Raw genomic sequence first — 15,022 nt, forward strand, 5'->3', positions numbered from 1 at the left:
AAAAAAGATAAACCCAAAAGGCATAATCTGAGTTCATTCAGCGTGGACATTCAGTGTTACTATATATCCCAATGCAAAATGAAGCTTGCTCCTATAGATGATTATTGCACTGGAATCCTTGGTCATTGGTTATTTATATCCAAGGATACAGTAATAATTTGCATAGATCTTCCCTTGTAAAAATATTTAGTAAGCAATAAGCTTAGGGAATAAAAGTATACAGTAAGTCACTCATTGAGATTATAAAATTCAAAATTACAAGGGAATTTGAACCTAATGATAAATCATTTTCAATTTTAAAAATGCTTTACCTACACAGGGAGGAAGGTGAGGTGAGTTGTAATATTATAGATATAAAATATTATAAAATATTTATAAATATTATATTATTTTTTAAGTTTCTATAAAATATCTGATTTTAAAAATATACTTGCTTTCTATCAGGTTTCCTGATATGACTGTAGAGTAACTTAAAAATATGACCAAAAATCAGTGAGAATGTATGATACTTTTAAAATGTTGCATTAGCTTTGGGGCACCTGGGTGGCTCAATCAGTTAAGCAACTGATTTGGCTCAAGTCATGATCTAAGGGTTGTGGGATTGAGCCCTGCATCAGGCTCTGTGCTCAGCAGGGAGCCTGCTTGAGATTCTCTCTCCCTGTCCTTCTGCCCCTCCCCCCAAAATAAATAAATCTTTAAAAAAGCACACAAAATATAAAATGTTGCATCAACTTTCATAAGGAATAACTATATTTCATTATATTAGGAATCAGAAAAATCAACAAATTAGCTATATTTAGAATGAAGATTTCTCAAGTAAAGTTTACAAATTTGTGGAGAGAAAATTAAATGCTGCTCAATGGGGAAAAATAATAATGATAATTATGACAACTTAGGGATAAATTCTCAGAATATTTAAGGCTATATTTTCAAAGGCCATCTCTTTTTACAAATACATAATATATAAATAATCCATAAGTATACATAGATTCCAGGGGCTTCAAAGTATGTAGTTGCCATTTCAATCCCTGGGAAAGCAATGCTTTTGATTCCTATTTCAGACAATCCAAAAATTTAAAAAAAAAAAAAAGAAAGGATCCAGGACTGCTTTTATGCAAATACAGAAAGGAAAGGAGTTATTGCTACTTTGGAATAGCTATCCCACATAGCTACCCAGAAAGGGAGCCTTATCGTCTATCGTCTGCTATCCAGGGAGATACTGATGCAGAAATAAATGAATATTCTAATGGTAGATAAATTTCAGAAACCATTGTGGCAATTTTCTGGTTTTCTTAGATAAGGCCCACCAAAAATAGCAATTTTTAACAGATGATTATGTTGTTAAACTTCAAATATGCCTGTCTCATCTACTTTGTTTCTAAATAGATTTCTATACACATTTTAAAAACTCACTTCAGCTGATGTAACAAGTCAGCTGAAAGTAATCTGGTTAGCTGTTAACCAAATATATACTTCATTAGAACAGCTGTTGGAAATTATGTATGCCTTTTCCTGACTTAGAAATACAAGGTGCTGGTACATTTTAATAATTGAGGTTCAAAGATTGTTCACTTTTCTGGAGCCTCATGATCGACTTTCTCAATTATCATCATCAGAAACAACATAATTTGTAAGAACAATCGCAGTTACCATTACTTTAGGGTTTATTGTGTACCAAGCTTTGTCTAGGGGTTATTATGTTCATAACAGGATGCCTATTGACATAAAGTTTCTAAAAATTATCTATTCCTATGGATATGGGTAAAAAAGCTAGTGACTCTATAGCAGCTTTTCTTATTTTTCAGTAAAATTACCCTTGTTGCCTCTATTACTTATGTAAATATAATTATAAGTAGCTATCCCTGAGGAAAGGGTACTAGGAGATATTTGGTGGACTGACACACAGCTCCATCACCTTACACCATCACTGTCATGCTAAGAGCTTTTCACTGAGACAGAAAAAGATAAATTTATGTAGGAGCCTAGGAACTTTGTGAGGAGGAAAAAATACAGAATCGGATGGTCTTATATCAGATTCACTCAGAACTTCTCTGATGATTTGAGATGATCCCTACAGAGAATCATGTGTAAGAAATAAACATGAAAGGTACAAAGTGTCTGAGCTGATAATTTGGGTCTCGTGCAAAGACAAAAATTTATAGAAGAGTGCTTCTTAATATCTACCCAAGGAGGTGAAAAATTTACAGCCACACAAAAACGTGTATGTGGATATTTACAGCAGCTTTATTCCTTTTTTTTTCCAGCAACTTTATTCCTAATTGCCAAAACTTGGAAGCGACAAAAGAGTCCCTCAGTAGGTGAATGGTTAAATAAACTGTGGTACATCCAGACAGTGGAATATTATTCAGCACTAAAAATAAATGAGCTATCAAGCCATGAAAAGACATGGAGGAAACTGAAATGCATATTACTAAGTGAAAGAAGCCAGTCTGAAAAGCCTCCATACTGTAGGCTTTCAACTATATGACATTCTGGAAAAGGCAAAACCGTGAAGACAGTAAAAGGATCAGTGGTTGCCAGAAGTTGGACGTGGGGGGAGGGCTGACTAGGTGGAGCACAGAGTATCTTTATGGCAGTGAAAATACTCTGCATGATACCATATTGACAAACAGATTTTACCACACATTCTTCCAAACCCACAGAATGTACAACACCAAGAATGAACCCTAATATAAATTACGGGCTTTGGGTAATTATTATGTGTCAGTGTAGATTCATCAGTTGTAACAAATCTCCCCCTCCAACCAGGAAATGTTGATGTAGGAGAAGGGGGGTGGGTGTGTGGGTGTGTGGGTGTGTGTGTGTGTGTGCATATGTATGTATGTAGGGTGGGGAATGTAAATGGGAAATCTCTACTTTCTCCTCAACTTTCCCTCCCCACCCCCATACTGGGAAATGTTGATGTAGGAGAAGCTGTTGGGGCGGGGGGAAGGAAAATGGAAAATCTCTACTCTTTCCTCAACTTTTCTGTGACTCTAAAACTGCTCTAAAAAAAAAAAAAGTCTTAATTAAGTGCTGCAAAGAAAAACAAAACAAAAATTTATAAGAGGAAATATGTTCTGATACATCATGTAGTTGAACTCCAAACTCTCTCTGGTTTCATCCACATCAGCAAAAGATTCTCAGGTTTAGGAGAAAAAGAGAAAATGGCTAAACATATAGGTGGTAATTGTAAAAATTAGAAACCTAAAGCCCAGCTGAAGGCCAAACTGGTTTCCAGAGTGATCTAAATCAGTAAAGACATAACTGTGGTGTGAAAGACATCCATTTATTACATACCACATCGTCTCTAATTCTCTTGAAATACAGAACATATTATTGTCCCCATTTTAGAGATAAGAAAGATAAGGGTGAAAGAGGATTAACACATAATTTATCAGTGCTCATTATTACTGACACAATTTCAAACCAGACCTGATGTCAAAGCCTGTGCTCTTAAAAATTACACTGCATTTGTAGTTAAAGTAATAATAAGGATAACTGACAATTTTAGGGCTATTACATGCAAGCACTGTGCTATGAGTTTTTAATTCAGGATCATATAAAATCTAAATATATATAATGATAGGGCATGCTCTAGAAGTAGATTTTAAACTGTACACTAATAAAGGCATGCCTTGTTTTATTACACTTCACAAATACTTTTTTTTAACAAACTGAAGGCTTATGGCAACCCATAAGTCTATTAGCTCCATTTTTTCCATTTGCTCACCTTATTCTGGTAATTCTGGTCATATTCTGGTAATTCTCGCAGTATTTCAAACTTATTATTATTGTATTTGCTATGGTGATCTACAATCAGTTATCTCCGATGTTACTATAGTAATTGTTCTGAAGCACCACAAACTGTGCCATTCAAGATGGCGAACTTAATCAATAAATGTGGTGTGTGTTCTGACTGCTCCACCAACTGGCCATTCCTCTCTCTCTCTCCCTCTCTTTCAGCCGCTCTATTCCCTGAGATACAACAATATTGAAAGTAGGCCCATTAATAACCCTACAACGGCCTCTAAGTGTTCAAGTGAAAGGAAGAGTCACATCTCTCTCACTTTAAATCAAAAATTAAAGTGAGGAAGCTTAGGGAGTTAGGGAGGAAGACATGTCAATAGCTGAGATAGGCCAAAAGCTAGGTCTCTTGACCTAGCAAACAGTTAGCCAACATGTGAATGCAAAGGAAAAGTTCTTGAAGGAAATTAAAAGTGCTTCCAGTGAACACACAAATGGTAAGACAGAAGCAGCTTTACTGCCAATATGGAGAAAGTTTGAGTGGTCTGGACAGAAGATCAAACCAGCCACAACATTCCCCTAAGCCAAAGCCTGATCCAGAGCAAGGTCCTGGCTCTCTTCAATTCCATGAAAGCTGAGATAGGTGAGGAAGCTGAAGAAGAAAAGTGTGAAGCTAGCAGAGGTCGGTTCGTGAGGTTTAAGGAAAGAAGTCATCTCCATAACATGAAGGTATAAGGTGAAGCAGCAAGTGCTGATGTAGAAGCTGCAGCAAGTTCTCCAGAAGATCTAGCTAAGATCATTCATGAAGGTGGCCACACTGAGCAGTGGATTTTCAATGTAGATGAAACAGCCTTATAGTGGAAGAAGATGCCATCTAGGATGTTCATAGCTAGAGAGAACTCAATGCCTGGCTTCAAAGCCTCAGAGGGCAAGCTGATTCTCTTGTTAGGGGCTAATGCAGCCAGTGACTTGAAGTTGAAGCCAATGCTCACTTACCATTCTGAAAATCCTAGGGCCCTTAAGAATTAAGTTAAATCTACTCTGCCTGTGCCCTGTCAATGGAACTACAAAGCCCGGATGACTGTACATCTATTTATGACATGGTTTCCTGAATGTTTTAAGCCTGCTGTTGAACCTACTGCTCAGGAAACAAACAAAAAAAAAGATTCCTTTCAAAATATGACCGCTCACTAACAATGCACCAGGTCACCCAAGAGCTCTGATGGAGATGTACAGTGAGATGAATGTTGTTTTTTGTTTTTTGGGGTTTTTTTTGGTTTTTTTTTTTAAGATTTTATTTATTTATTTGACAGAGAGAGACACAGCAAGAGAGGGAATACAAGCAGTGGGAGTGGGAGAGGGAGAAGCAAGCTTCCTGCCGAGTAGGGAGCCCGATGCGGGGCTCGATCCCAGGACCTGGAATCATGACCTGAGCCGAAGGCAGACGCTTAATGACTGAGCCACCCAGGCGCCCCCAGATGAATGTTGTTTTTATGCCTGCTAATACAACATCCATTCTGCAGCCCATTGATCAAGTAGTCATTTTGACTTTCAAGGTTTATTATTTCAGAAACACATTTCATAAAGCTATAGCTGCCAAAGATAGTGATTCCTCTGGTGGATCTGGGCAAAGTCAATTGAAAGCCTTCTGGAAAGGACTGACCATGCTAGATGTCATTAAGAACATTCATGACTCATGAGAAGAAGTCAAAATATCAACATAAACAGGAATTTGAAAGAAGTTGATTCTAACCCCCAGGGATGACTTTGAGGTGCTCAAGACTTCAGGGGAGGAAGTAACTGCAGATGGGGTGGAAACAGCAAGAGAACTAGAATTAGAGGTAGAGCCTGAAGATGTGACTGAATTGCTACAATCTCCTAATAAAACTTGCATGAAATAAGTCAGTCAGAAAAAGACCAGTACCATCTGATTTCACTCATATGTAGAATTTAAGAAACAAAACAGATGAACATAGGGGAAGGGAGTAAAAAAGAGGGAAGCAAACCATAAGAGACTCTTAACTACCGAGAACAAACTGAGGGTTGATGGAGGGGAGATGGGTGGGGGATGGGCTAAATGGGTGATGGGTATTAAGGGGGGCACTTGTGATGAGCACCGGGTGTTACACATAAGTGATAAATCACTGAATTCTACTCCTGAAACCAATATCGCACTGTATGTTAACTAGAATTTAAATAAAAACTTGAAATTTTAAAAAATATTAATGCCAAAAATGATGGTTTTAAAAGTGGAAAAAAATTGAACAGATAAAGGAGTTGCTTCTTATGGATGTGCAAAGTGGTTTCTGGAGATATAACCTACTCCTACTCCTGGGGAAGGATCTGTGAAGATTGTTGAAATGACAACAAAGCATTCAGGATATTACATAAACTTAGTTGATAAAGCCGCAGCAGAGTTTGAGAGGAGTGACTCCAATTCTGAAAGAGGTTATACTGTGGGTAAGATGCTATCAAACAGCATCGCATGCTACAGAGAACTAACTGTTCATGAAAGGAAGAGCCAATTGATGTGGCAAATTTCATTGTTGTCTTATTTTAACAAACTGTCATAGCTACTCCAACCTTCAGCAAATACCACCTTGATCAGTCAGCAGCCATCAACAAAGAGGCAAGACCTTCCACCAGCAAAACAATTATGACTCCTTAAAAGCTTAGATGATGACATTTTTAGCAATAAAGTATTTTTCAATTAAGGTATTTACATTGTTATTTTTTTTTAAGATTTTATCTATTTATTTGAGAGAGAGAGTGAGAGAGAGAAAGAGCATGTATCATATGACCTCACTGATCTGAGGAATTCTTAATCTCAGGAAACAAACTGAGGGTTGCTGGAGTGGTGGGGGGTAGGAGGGATGGGGTGGCTGGGTGATAGACATTGGGGAGGGTTTGTGCTATGGTGAGTGCTGTGAATTGTGTAAGACTGTTGAATCACAGCCCTATACCTCTGAAACAAATAATACATTATATGTTAAAAAAATAAATAAATAAAAGAAGAAGAAGAAGAAGATAGCAGGAAGAGAAGAATGAAGGCGGGGGAAATCGGAGGGGGAGATGAACCATGAGAGACTATGGACTCTGAGAAACAAACTGACGGTTCTAGAGGGGAGGGAGGGTGGGGGGATGGGTTAGCCTGGTGATGGGCATTAAAGAGGGCAGGTACTGCAAAAGAAAAAAAAAAAGAGAGAGAGAGACAGAATGGTGAAAGGATTAAAGAAAAAAAAAAAAAAAAGACCTGTGGGGCACCTGGGTGGCTCAGTCATTAAGCGTCTGCCTTCCGCTCAGGTCATGATCCCAGGGTCCTGGGATCGAGCCCCGCATCGGGCTCCCTACTCCGCGGGAAGCCTGCTTCTCCCTCTCCCACTCCCCCTGCTTGTGTTCCCTCTCTCTCTGTGTCTCTCTCTGTCAAATAAATAAATAAAATTAAAAAAAAAAAAAGACCTAACACTTTAGCCTCAAAGACACACATAGACTGAGAGTGATGGGATTTAGATTTCAAGAAAATGGTAATTAAAAAAAAAGCAGGTATAGCTACACTTATATCAAACCAAGAGACTTTAAAATTATAAAAAAAGAGACAGAAAAGGTCATTATTTAATGATAAAGGGTCACTACATCAATAAGATATAACAATTGAAGATATTTATGGACCCAACATCAAAGCATCTGAATAAATGAAGCAAAAACTAACAGAGATAAAAGAAGAAATAAATACTAATACAATGACAGTTGAAGACTTTAACACCATACTCTCAGCAATGGATAGATCACCAGAGAATCAATGAGTTAATAGCAGATTTGAACAACACTAGAGGCCCAATGGACCTAACAGTAATATACAAAACACTCTATGCAGCAACAGCAGAATTCATTCTTCTCAAGTGCACATGGAACATTTTCTAGCATAGAATATATGGTAGGTCATAAAACAGGTGTTAGCAAATTCGAGAAGAATGAAATCATATCAAATATCTTCTCTAACCTCAATGATGTGAAAATAGAAATCAAAAATAAGGAAAACAGGAAAATTCTGAATACATAGAAATTAAAAAACACATTCCTGAACAACCAATGAATCAAAGAAAAAAAATTAAAGGGAAATAAAATTCCTTGAGACAAATGAAAATGGAAACATAACAGAAATTAAGGGATGGAGCAAAAGCAGTTCTAAGAGGAAAGTCCATAGCAATAAATACCTACATTAAGAGGCAAGAAAGATCGCAAATAAATAACCTAGCTCCAACCTTAACGAACTAGAAAAAGAATAAATTGAATCCAAAGTTAGCAGAGAAAAAGGAAATAATACTAGAGCAGAAATAAATGAAATGGAGAAATGAAAAACAATAGAAAAAATAAACCAAACTAAGAGTTGGTTCTCTGAAAAGACAAAATTGACAAAATTTTAACAGGTAAAAAAAAAGGACTCAAATTATCAAAATTATAAATGGAAAAGGAGACATTACAATGGATAACACAAAAGTACAAAGAACCTTGAAAGGCTACTACAAACAACTATACACCAGCAAACTGGACAACTGAGAAGAAATGAAAACATTCTTTGAAATACACAACTTACTAAAATTGAATTGGGAAGAAACAGAAAATCTGCCTTGACTAATAACTAGTAAGGAGACAGAATCAGTAATTTAAAAAAAATGTCCCAATGAAGAAAAGCCTAGAACCAGATGGCTTCACTGGTGAATTTTACCAAATTTTTAAGAATTAACACACCAATCTTCTCAAACTTTTCCAAAAAATCAAAAAGCAGAGAATACTCCCAAATAAACCTTATGAGGTCTGCAATATCTTGATACCGAAAGCCAGAGGAGAACCCTACAAGAAAAAATAACTAAAGGTCAATATCCCTGATTATAAATGCAAACATTTGCAACAAAATATTAGCAAGAAATTCAGCAGCCTATTAAAAGGATCATTTACCATAATCAACTGGGATTTATCTCTGGGATGAAAGGATGGTTCAAAATATGGAAATGGATCAGTGCGATACATCACATTAATAGAATGAAAGAAAAGAATCCTATGATCATCTCAATAGACACAGAAAAAGCATGTGACAAAATTCAAAAGCCATTCATGATAAAAACAGTTAACAAATGAGGTATGGAAGTAACATATTGCCATATATGACAAGCCCACAATTAACATCACACTCAATGGTGTAAGGTTGAAAGCTTTTCCTCCAAGATCAGGAACTAGATTAGGTGCCCACTCTCACGACTCCTACTCAATAGAGTACTAAAAGTCCTAACTAGAGCAATCAGTCAACAAACAGAAAAGGCATTAGAATTCAAAGGGTAGAAGTAAAATGGTCTCTATTGCAGATGATATGTTTCTATATAGAGAAAATCCTAAATACTCAACCAAAAAACTGTTAAAACTAATCAACAAATTAATCAAAGTTGCAGGATACAAAATTAACTTAGAAAAGTCAATAGAGTTTCTATGCTCTAACACCAAATTTTCTGAAACGGAAATAAACTGATCCCATTTACAATGGCATTGAAAATAAAATACTTACGAATAAATTTAACCAAGGAAGTGAAAGATTTCTAACAACTGTGAGATAATGATGAAAGCACCTGAAGAAGACACAAATAAATGGAAAGGTATCCATGTTTGCAGACAAGAATATTATTAAAATGTCAGTACTACCAAAAGTCATCTATAGATTCAATGCAATCCCTATCGAGACTCCAGTGACTTTTTATTTTTTAGCAAAAGTAGAAAAAAGACTCCTGAAATATATATGGAACCAAGAAAGACCCCAAATAAGCAAAGAAATCCTGAAAAAGAACAAAGCAGGAGGCATCATACTTCCTGATTTTAAGCTATACCATAAAGCCAGAACAGTATGGTACTGGCAAAGAAGTAAAGAGACCAAAGGAATAAGAAATCCAGAAACAAACCCAAGCAAATATGGTCAACTAATATTTGACAAGGAAGCCAAAAATGCTCAATGAAGAACTGTCTCTTCAACAAATGATGCTGGAGCAATTGGATAAAAGAATGAAATTGGACCCATATCTTACACCACTCACAAAATTTAACTCAAAATTAAATGAAGGCTTCACTGTGAAATCTGAAACCATGAAACTCCTACAAGAAAAACAGGAAAAAGCTCCTTGACATTGGTCTTGGTAATAACATTTTAGAAATCACACCTAAAGCATAAGCAAAAAATAAACAAGTAGGACTACATCAAACTAAAAAGCTTCTGCACACCCAAGGAAACCATCAACAAAGCAAAAAGACAACCTACAGAATGGGAAAAAAGATATACAAACCATGTATCTGATAGGGAGTTAATATGCAAACCACATAAATTCAATGGCAGAAAAGCCACCCAATTTAAAAATGAGCAAATAATCTAATAAATATTTTTCAAAAAAAGAAATACATATGGGCAACAGGTACTTGAAAAGATGTTCAACACCTCTAGTCATTAGGGAAATGCAAATTAAAACCACAATGAGTTACCACCTCATGCCTGTTAGAATGGCCATCATCAAAAAGACAAAAGATAACAAATGCTGGCATGGATGTAGAGGAAAGAGAACCCTGGGGCACTGTTGGAAGGATTGTAAACTGGTACAGCCACTGTGAAAAACAGAATGAAGATATAATCCAGTTCTGGGAATATATCCAAAGGCACTGAAAACACTAACTAGAAAAGATAAATGAACCCCCCTATACATAGCAGCATCATTTATAATGGTCAAAACAGGGAAACAACTTAAATGTCCAATGATGGATGAATGGATAGAGGAGCTGTGGTATATACAGTTGACCCCCTGAAAAATGTGGGGGTTAGAGGTGCTGACACCACACACAGTTGAAAATCTGCATATAAATTTTGACTCTCCAAAAACTTAATAGCCTACCATTGACCGGAAGCCTTACTGATAGCGTCAACAGTCAATAAATACATACTTTGTATATTGCATTCTTACAATTAAACTAGAGAAAGGAACACTATAATGTGTACCTTAAACTTCATACAGTGATGTATGTCAGCTATCTCTCAATAAAACTGGAAAAAATATTATGAAAAAAGACACAATTTTCACTTGCCTTTTTGAAATATTTGCAGTAGCCTATTGACTCCTTTCCTGAAAGACCCTAGAGGTATAGTATTCCAAGCTAGGAGTCATTAATCCAGTAAGTGAAAAAAAAATGTGATTTTCTTTTTTTCACTTTCAGAGTCATTAGTATTACCCAAGAATCTTCTATTTCCTCATTATTCCCAGTTTCTAAAGCACAATTTCCACAATGATCACCACCACACCTCCCCACCTTGAAGGGTCTACCCCTATATAGTCCACCTTTCATCTGTTACAACTGTCTGGGTTCCTAGCTGAGGCCGTTCTCTGCTTATACACTAGATCACATCCTCTCTTGGCTATTCAAAAGCATCTCTCCAGAAAGTGCTCCCCCTTTCTTACATCACACACTATCCCTCTCTATTCTACTTTGTCCACAAGCCTATAGAAACATGCTGTTCAACTCTCTTGACCCCATTTCATAGAACAGCCACCAACTCATTTCTCAGTTCTCCCTTCTGATGTCTTAGAAAGAGGTCAATGAGAGTTATTATCTTTCCAATTTTCTCTTGAGCTCCCTCCAATCAGGCTTTACTCTTCTTATTAAGATCCGCAATTACCTCACATGTTATATCCAAAGTCAATTCTCAGTCCTCATCTTGATCTATCAGCAATATGTGGCAGTTAACCATGTTTCCCACCCTCTTGAAACACTGAGTACTTGCCTTCCAAGACAGTAAAATCTCTGAATTTCCCTCCTTCTTCGGTAGTTATTCCTTTCTTCATCTTCTCTGCTGGTTCTTTCTTTTATCCTTGCTTCTAGATCTTTTATCTTCACTACTTTAGAGAACTCTTCCAGTCTCAGGATTTAAATGCCATCTGTATGCTGATATTTCACGAATTTGTATCACCAGCCTGAACCTCTTCCTTGAACTACAGATTCATATATCTAATTCCCTATTAGACATATTTACCTGAATATCTAATTGGCATCTCAAATATCATATGCCCAGGAGTGAGCTCCTGAGCTTTTCCTTCGAACATGTTCTTCTTGTAGTTTTCTCGGGTCAGAAATGGCACCACTACCCTTCCAGTTTCTATAAGTAAAGACCTTGGACTCTTTAACCCACTCTTCCTCTCTCCCCCCATATCCAATCAATAAATCCCTTTTCTTCCTATTTCAGAATTCATCCAGAATCTTCCCATTTCCCACCACCTCCCCTGCATCACCCTGGTTCAAGGCACCGTGATTTCTTCTCTCAATTTTAGAATAGCCTCCTAATTGGTCTTCCTGCTTCTCATCTTGCCCCTGACAGTCATTAGTTGGCAGCTTTCCCGGGCCCTGTCAGAAACCTTGGTGTTACCAGAAGCTGGCCTGGCAATAACGGCAGAGCTGCAGTGCTGTTCTGTTGAACACAAAGATTTTCACATATCATGAACCTCAAGGACATTGTGTCGACTGAGAAAAACAGACAAAAGGGGACTAGTCTGTAATCATTTTGAACACAGGCAAAAGGATCACTGTGTAGAGACACCTGGGTGGCTCAGTTAGTTGAGCATCTGACTCTTGATTTTGGCTCAGGTTGTAATCTCATGGGTTGTGGGATCGAGCCCCACATTGGGCTCCACACTCAGTGGGGAGTCTGCTTGAAGATTCTCTCCTTCTGCCCCTCCCCCCACTCACATGCACGCGCTCCTGAGCATGCACTCTCTCAAACAAATCTTTAAAAAAAGGATCACTGCGTAAACTCAAAAATTGTGCAAATATCCTAGCTAACATGAGTTAACTGTTGCATCTTTAACAATTACAATATTAGTTCCATTTTTCTCACTTTCCAAATTTATTTAGATACTCAATCATAGAATTATCCTGTTCTTATAAACACCCAATCCAGAAAATTCCAGCTTCCTTGCATCCTCCTGCAAATCACCCAACACAAGCCCAAATGCTGTAACGAGTCCCTCCTAACACTTTTTTGCTGGATGCCTCACAGATCCCCCTGGTAAGCCATTTTCCTTATTCACCAAGTATCAATAAACCCAACTTTGTTACAGGCATTTTACTGGTGGTCTCTGACACACATTAATACCCTCCTGTCTATTTCCCCTACAGCAAGCATGGTAATCCTGTTAAGTCAAATCCTGTAAGTCCTCGGTTCATAATATTCCAGTACCTCCCCCTCACGCCCATTTAAAAGCCAGTGCCCCCTTACAATGACTCCTAAGGTCTGAGTTGAATGACCGTGAACCTTGGTTGCATGTTAAAATCACATGAGGGGGCCTGGGTTCCACCTCTCAGTGATTGTAACTTAATAGGTCATGGCATCCAGAGTTTTAGAAGCTCTCCAGGTAGCTTCTCAAAAGAAGACAAGATTGAGGACCATAGCTCTGGATGGGCTGCTTATTCCTTTCACCTCATCTCCTATTATTTTTTCCCATAAACACTTTCTTCCAGCCACACTGATCCCGTTGCTATTGCTCAAACTTACCAACTATGCTCCTGTTTCAATTCCTTCTTTATGCCTGGAACACTTTTATCTAAAATATCCTCAGGGCTTCTTTCCTTACCTTCTAAAGTCTTTGCTTTAAATCACTTCATCACTGAGACCGGCTATGACCACCGTATTTAAACTTGCAAAGTCCTCTGCCAACCACATATTCTCCCCATTACCCTTACCCTGCCTTGTTTTTCTTCTTTGGCATAGATGCCCTTTACAAGTATGTAATTTACTCATTTATTATAGGTTGAGTCTCTCCCCAATTAGGAAGCAAGCTTCCAGAACACAGGAATGCCTGCCTGTTTGCTTACTGTGGGATCTCAGATCGTGTCTAGCACATAGCAGGCACTCAACACACACTTGTCACGAGCACTAGTGACCCTCCTTTCTCCAGTATGAAATTTTCTCCTTTCTCATCTTCCCCAAATTCTTGGTTCTATTAAAGAGTTAAACCTATTTAGTTGGTACCCCAAAACAATCCTATTTAATAGTCCAAACACTCTTAATTTTTTTTCCCAAAGGCTTATCTTTCCTCACATTTCTTGAATTGTGACTTTCTCCTTAGGGTTTGGTATTTGACCCTTTATACCCCCTTATTTATATTTACACTTAATAACCTCTTTACTTTGAAGAGAGGAGACTTCATCTTTCATACTTCAGCTAGAATGGAAAACTTTAAGCAGTGCTGCCATGCCAAAGTTTTAGTTAAAAACACTGGATCTTACTCTATACTCATCCAGGTAAATCCAGCACAGTACTAAAGCTTCAATTATTTATGTCAATAAATCCAAAAATTGTTTCTCTAACACACTGTTCCCTTATTAGTGTCAAAACTCCAAAAATCAGAAAATAATAATCTCCTCCCTCCCTTCTGCTCCCTCTCTCTCATTCTATATCTTATAAGTCAAGATAAAAACTAGGGAGTATTACTTAAAACATCCCTTTTCCCTTTCTTCCAAAACTCAGTCAAGTGTTTCTTTATTCTACATAATAAAACTTTATTATGACCTATCTCTACATGTCACTTCTGTTCATGATAATCTCTTACCTTCCTCTTAAAGCCTCCCAACTGAAACCATTATTTCCATACTTTCCCCTTCAATTCATTCTACACAGTGCAGCCAAAGTATAAACATTTAAAGACCTTTAAAATTCCAACTTGATCATGCAACTGCATAAAAATCCTTAAATGGCTTTCCTATTATTTAGTATAATAATCCTTACCATGGTTAAGCTAATACTCAACAATCTCTGTGCTTCTCTTACATTTATGCTCAAACTACCTCTATTATCACAGTTTCTTTAATAAATCAAGATTATTTTCCTCCTCACTCATTTTAATGTCTTACTACAGTCCATTTCTTCTGTTTGGAACCCCCCATTTATGTTCACTTAGCTATTCAAATTCATTCTATCACTATCCTTTTAAAAGTTAATGAGACTCATATAGTCAATGGATCTTGACAAAGGACTAGACAACACAATGAAAAAGACAGTATTTTCAACAAATGATAATGAAAAACTGGACACCACATGCAAAAAAATTAAGTCCAGACACAGACTTCACACCCTTCACAAATATAAACTCAAAATAGATCAGAGTTCTAAATATAAAATGCGAAACTGTGAAACTTCTAGAAGATAATGTAGAAGAAAATGTAGGTGACCTCAGGCGATGATTTTTTCGATACAACACCA

At 37.1% G+C, this 15,022-nt stretch overlaps 1 protein-coding gene across 1 annotated transcript in view; it reads right to left on the bottom strand.

Moving 5' to 3' along the window:
• Positions 1-15,022, bottom strand: part of MALRD1 (MAM and LDL receptor class A domain containing 1) — a 790,469-nt gene that overhangs the window by 623,313 nt on the left and 152,134 nt on the right. The gene's annotated exons all lie outside the window — the stretch shown is intronic.

The sequence above is a fragment of the Mirounga angustirostris genome, unplaced genomic scaffold (assembly GCF_029215605.1).
Source record: "Mirounga angustirostris isolate CCGP_5_RB_7025 unplaced genomic scaffold, mMirAng1.0.hap1 SCAF_5, whole genome shotgun sequence".
Taxonomy (NCBI): Eukaryota; Metazoa; Chordata; class Mammalia; order Carnivora; family Phocidae; genus Mirounga; species Mirounga angustirostris.